Raw genomic sequence first — 5,999 nt, 5'->3', positions numbered from 1 at the left:
AATGATGCAATAATTAGGTATGTAGTTATTACAAAAAGAGGTCAACAATACTGATGTACAAATATATGCATAGTGCCAAAATGTCACATTATTTACAATTAGTTTTTTTAATCAAACATTTATTTTTGTGAATGAACTGCAGTTTGCAATAACAATCAGAGACATGACAGTAAAATCAAATAAAACAGGATTCAGAAATGTTGGTTCACTCCAGAAAAGTCACAATGACTGTAGTGCAACTGAACGATAGTGCAAATCAACATTTAGAAATTAGACATTTTCAAATGTATTTCTTAAATGTATAAACACTTAAAATACATAAGTAAAATGGTATATAATAAACATTAATTTGTGTGAACAAGAACTGGCAGAGCTGTAGAGCAAATAAGTCACAATGATAGAAGTCTAAGTGAACTGTAGTGCAAATAAACATATCTATGAAATGTACATGTTCAACTGTATTTCTTGAATGTATAAACATTAAAAAATAGCTAAATATAATGGTATAATAAACATCTATAGGTGTGACCCAAAACTGGCAGAGCGCTACTTCTGTGCTCTTCTTTCTCTCTTCTGTGCTTCGCTTTCAATTTTTTCCTTTTAGCATCTTTTGATAAGAGGTACATCTCCAGAGGTTCGTCTCGGACTGTTTTCTTTTGTTTAGATTGGACCTTGTCACGGCTGGTACTGGATGATCCTGAAGACGTGCTTGCTGGGGCCTCCTCACTTTTGCTCACATCATTTTAGCAGAAATATTGCTGTGAACACTGTAAAGATAAATTTAGTTTTCATCAGAAACAATCTTTCACACTGAGGGCCATGCCACGATATCCATGAGGTCAATATTTGATTACAAATGTAATTTAGATTTGTCACAAGCCAGGGGCTGGCTGCTACTTGTTAAGCCACGCCCCTTCTCAACTTCCACCTCGAGGAGGTCCCCAAAACCAACCCAATGACCAGACAACAACAAAGACAGATAAGTATAAAAATATTCTTTATTTATTTAAATATTTAAAATGTACTGGGACTTGGGGAAAGGGAAATTAAAATTAATGTCAGGCTCTGCCCTCCAGGGGGCCACGGCCGAATGAGTGACAGAGGGTGGGGGGTCACGTCGAGGAACAGGCTCCCGCCTCTGGTTCCTTCTACCCGTGGCGCACTCCTCTTCCTTCCTGGAGGCAGAACAAATTACAATCAATGTTGGTATTGGCTTTTTCCTGTCCGTATACCTGTATGTTGCTCACGGCGCTTCACCGCTTATCTCACACAGCTCCTTGTTTGTCGACTCACTCTCCTGTTCTCTCTCTCTCTCCACAGACCGCAGCTGGGACACAAGGACACAGTGGATCGATCTCAAAGGGTTCTCTCACCTCTTCGCCGACTGCAGCTTTTTGGTAAGTATGGGTTTCCTTCACAACTCGTTTCCTTAGCGCTCACACTCGTTCTCTCTCTTCCTCCACAGACGACAGCTGGGACACAAAGGCACAGTGAATCGATTTCCAATGGTTCCTCACCTCGTCGCTGACTACAGCTTCTGGTACGTATGGCTTTCCTTCACAGCTCGCTTCCTTAGTGCTCACGCTTGTTCTCTCTCTTGCGAGAACGTCACGCCGTCGCACCGGGTCGAGCGCTGCCCTTTCCTCGATACCCGTTGGGCGATCGAAACTGGACCGGGGCGCCCCTTCGTAGAGACCTCGGGGCGGCGGATCTCCTTCGCCTCTAGCTCTGCGACGATGAAAATTACACAGGTAAGGTAGCAATATTATTTGTAATACTCACACACCGCCAATTGCACAGTTCTTCACCGCCACTCCCAAACACAAGTCCGCCAAGCGTTCGGCTGTGAAAACACTCCAGGATGCCACTCCGTTATTCAAGACTGAAACACACTCACAGCATAATCATGTACAGGTTTGCTCTAGAACCGCTTTCCTCTTCGTCGTCCGGGGACGAGTGAATGGAGGCGGGGGTACGTCTGACAAGACACAGCAATCTCACTGCAATACACGGTATTACACAGCACCACTTCAAAGTGAAAATTTCTATATCCAAAGACTCACCCACCACGCTCAGTGCACACAACAGACGCCCGTCTTCCTTCACTTCGCTCTGGGCGAGAATACGGTGATGGTAACACGGCCTAGTGCTTGTTTTCGTCACTGTAGCTGTTTCATACAAGGACCCTTCGGCTCACCCACCACACTGACTCAGGGGTAGGGCCACCCGCTCTCTCTTGGAGACACTCAAAAAGATATACAGGTCAAATACATGCAATTTATTTCCATAAATGGGTTTTGTTACTCACGACTGCTGCACTATCTTCGTCTCACGTTCCTCTATGTTAATTTCACACTGCAATTACTCCAGATACATAGACAGGGCGGTTTCCAGTCGCCAACACCACTTTTCCACAGGTGTATACTCACACTGGTACGTTTCTTCTTACTTTGTTTCTCTCCTCCGAATGTCAATATCCGTTTGCTCTTCAACCTATAAGGTCTTCGGTATCTCCATCAACATAATCCACGACACGAGACGAGAGAGAGAGCAAGTACAGCGATCAATAAGCGTATTAGGCGAGCCCAACTCAGCGCTTCAATACACACCGGCAACACCAACAACAATGAACGATTTCCGGGGTGCTCCTTTTAAAAGATCCACGGCTTGCCTTCCTTTCGCCTCCTGTGGCTCTGTCCTCTTTCCGCTCGCTTCAGCGATCCCCGGATCAACAGAGCCTTCGGGCTCTTCAAAAGGTGCGTGTCTTTGTTTTGCCTTTGGCAAAGGAGCTCCCCCGTGTCAATCGCCTCTCGTGTACATCGTTTCTCTTACTTCTTCTTCTTCTTCTTCTATTGACTTTTTATGGCGGATGGCAAACCAACTTATGGTGCATTTACCGCCACCAACTGGACTGGAGTGTGAAGCACTGGTAAGCATATGACATTCGCATTAAAGTATAAAGAAAAAAAAGAGGTTAAATTCTATCAAATACTCCTATGTCTTTAATATATTTTATTATAGAACCATATATAATACTTTGTTTTTCTTGTTCTTTCAATATATTTATCAAATTGAATGCTTCAACCCCCATATTTTTAACTTCATTAATGAGTTTTAACCTTTCATTCTCATATCTCTTACACTCTATTAATACATGTTCTATTGTTTCTGGCTGACTACAATAATTACATTGACCTGATTCATGTTTTCCTATTTTAAACAAAGAATGATTCAATCTAGTATGACCCATTCGGATGCGTGAAATTGCTGTATCTTCTTTTCTGTTCCTGACAACATATCTTCCATTTCCTACTTGCTGTTGAATGTTATACATAAACCTACCCTTGCTGTCACAATTCCATGCCTCTTGCCATTTGTTTTTTATAAATTCTTTAATTTTCCCTTTAACTTCATTTTTGCTCAAAGTAATTTGGAAATCTATTTCTGAATGTTTTAGAGCTTCCTTAGCTAGCTTATCAACCACTTCATTCCCCTCCACTCCCACATGAGCAGGAACCCACAAAAATGTTATCAAGCTTACATTACTAACTCTTAACAAACTAGCAAGTATCTCCTTGCCTTGATGATTTTAGTCCACTAGTAAGACTCATTAATGCTGCGTAAGAATCAGAACAAATTGTTACTAAGCTTGGTTTTACATCCTCTACCCACTGAAGGGCTACCACCATAGCAATTAATTCTGTTGCGTACACAGATACATGATCTGATATTTTTTTTAATACTAGTTTTAAATTGCGGGATATATACTGCAGCAGCAGTTCTACCAGAGATAGGGTCTTTCGAACCATCAGTGTATATATGTAGCCATGAAGAATAATTCTGCTCTACATATTGTTGTGCAATTATGTTCTTAGTGATATCTTCCTCCTTTTTCATTTTTGTATGAATTTGAAAATCTACAATAGGCATAGGAAAAAACCAAGGTGGAATTCTAGATACGACCACAGTTGGAGTAACATTACAGTCAGCAATACCCGCTACTTCTGCTTCCCCATTAGCAATCCATCCAAAACTTTTAATGTTTTTATTTCCATGCTCCCAACACTCTACATTTACCCCCTTTACTGGATGAGACTCTTTATGTCCTCTTAAATTAACCCAATAGTTCATTCTCAATTTATACCTACGAAGGTGTAAAGGAGCTTCCCCTACCTCTACCTGTAAAGCTGCAATGGGAGATGTTTTAAACGCCCCACAACATGTCCTTAAAGCTTGATTTTGTATTGTTTCAATCTTTTTCATAGTAGTTTCAGATGCAAATCCAAATACAATACTTCCGTAATCTAAACTAGGTCTTATCAAAGTACAATAAATTATTTTCAAAGACAATCTACAAGCTCCCCATTCTATTCCAGATAAACATCTTAAAATATTTACTCCTGTTTTACATTTATTAATCACCTTTTTAGCATGAATTGCAAATGTCAATCTAGAATCCATCCATACACCAAGATATTTAACCACCGGGACTTGTTCCAGCTCCTGATTGTACAACTTTAACTTAACTTCAGGTACTTTCTTCCCTTTAGTAAAACATATAACCTGAGTTTTAGCCACAGATAATCTAAAACTCCAATAATTTGCCCACATCTCCACTTTATCTACAGATTTTTGTAACTTTTGGGACACACATGCAATATTATGCCCTCTTTTCCATATTGCCCCATCATCTGCAAATAATGCCCTTCCAATGTCATTCTCAATGTTACTAAAAATATCATTAATCATTATATTAAAAAATACTGGGCTACATACACTCCCTTGCGGAGTTCCATTATCAATCTTGTAAGTCTCTAAATACTCTATTCCTATCCTAACTTGTATAGTTCTTTCTAGAAGGAAATCCATAATCCAATTGTACATCTTTCCTCCAATTCCCATGCATTTAAGTTTAATTAAAAGTCCTTCTTTCCAAAGCATATCATATGCTTTCTCAATATCAAATAAAACCCCTATCAACACTTCTTTATTTGCCTGAGCTTTCCTTACATCTGCTTCTAAACTCAAAACAGCGTCCATAGTATTCCTTCCTGCCCTAAATCCACTCTGATATGGTGATAACAGACCTTTTATTTCCAATATATAATTTAGCCTACGTATGATCATTTTTTCCATCAACTTGCATAAATTAGAGGTTAAAGCAATTGGCCTATAATTAATAGGATTAGACTTATCCTTTCCAGGTTTGCCAACAGGTACAACTATTCCATGCTTCCAGGAGGAAGGAATCTTTCCTGCATTCCATACCTTATTAAAAAGATTAAGAATAATCTTTAAAGACCTATCTGATAGATGTTGAATCATAACATAACATATATCATCTTTTCCAGGTGATGAATGTTTAACTCCCCCTAGTGCCTTCTTTAGTTCATACATAGAAAAATCTACATCCAATGCTTCATCAGAAGGACATCTTTTCATCATTAAATCAGGATATTTATTTATTTTTTGAATTCTACTCTTTTTGATATGCTCTGATACATTATTATCACTATGGACTTTAACAAAATCTTCAGCCAACATTTCAGCTTTTTCATTATCTGTCACAGCTATATTTCCTTCCTTATTTTTTAAAACAGGTAACTTTTGACTTCTATATATTCCTCCCATTTTCCTAATTGATCCCCATACTTCACTTACATCAATATCCTCTCCTATAGTTGTACACCAATCTCTCCAATACTTCTTTTTAGCTCCACGTACTATTCTCCTTACTTCAGCTTGTGCTTTCTTATATTTAATAAAATCTTCAAATAATTTAGACTTTTTAATTTTCCTAAAAGCTTTATTCCTATTATGAATAGCATTACTACACTGATCTGTCCACCAAGGGACAGCCTTCCTTTTCTTGCCTGTTCCCCTTTTTTCCTATAATATTATCAGTTACATCAAACAATACTCTACATATTTCTCCATTACATTCATCTATGTCTTCCATCTTATCTATTTCTAATGTTGATAATTCTACTTCACTTAGA

General features: G+C 38.8%; 1 long non-coding RNA gene across 1 annotated transcript; it reads right to left on the bottom strand.

Moving 5' to 3' along the window:
- Positions 1 to 980: 980 nt before the first annotated feature.
- On the bottom strand, positions 981 to 3,488 carry LOC141361586 (uncharacterized). Its single transcript, XR_012367729.1, has 2 exons — positions 2,064 to 3,488; positions 981 to 1,728 (listed from the first exon to the last, which is right to left on the bottom strand). It is a non-coding gene; the product is annotated as an uncharacterized lncRNA (long non-coding RNA).
- Between the last annotated feature and the right edge of the window lie 2,511 nt (positions 3,489 to 5,999).

This window comes from Misgurnus anguillicaudatus, chromosome 24 (genome assembly GCF_027580225.2).
Source record: "Misgurnus anguillicaudatus chromosome 24, ASM2758022v2, whole genome shotgun sequence".
Taxonomy (NCBI): Eukaryota; Metazoa; Chordata; class Actinopteri; order Cypriniformes; family Cobitidae; genus Misgurnus; species Misgurnus anguillicaudatus.
This window is presented reverse-complemented; position numbering and strand designations above follow the sequence as displayed.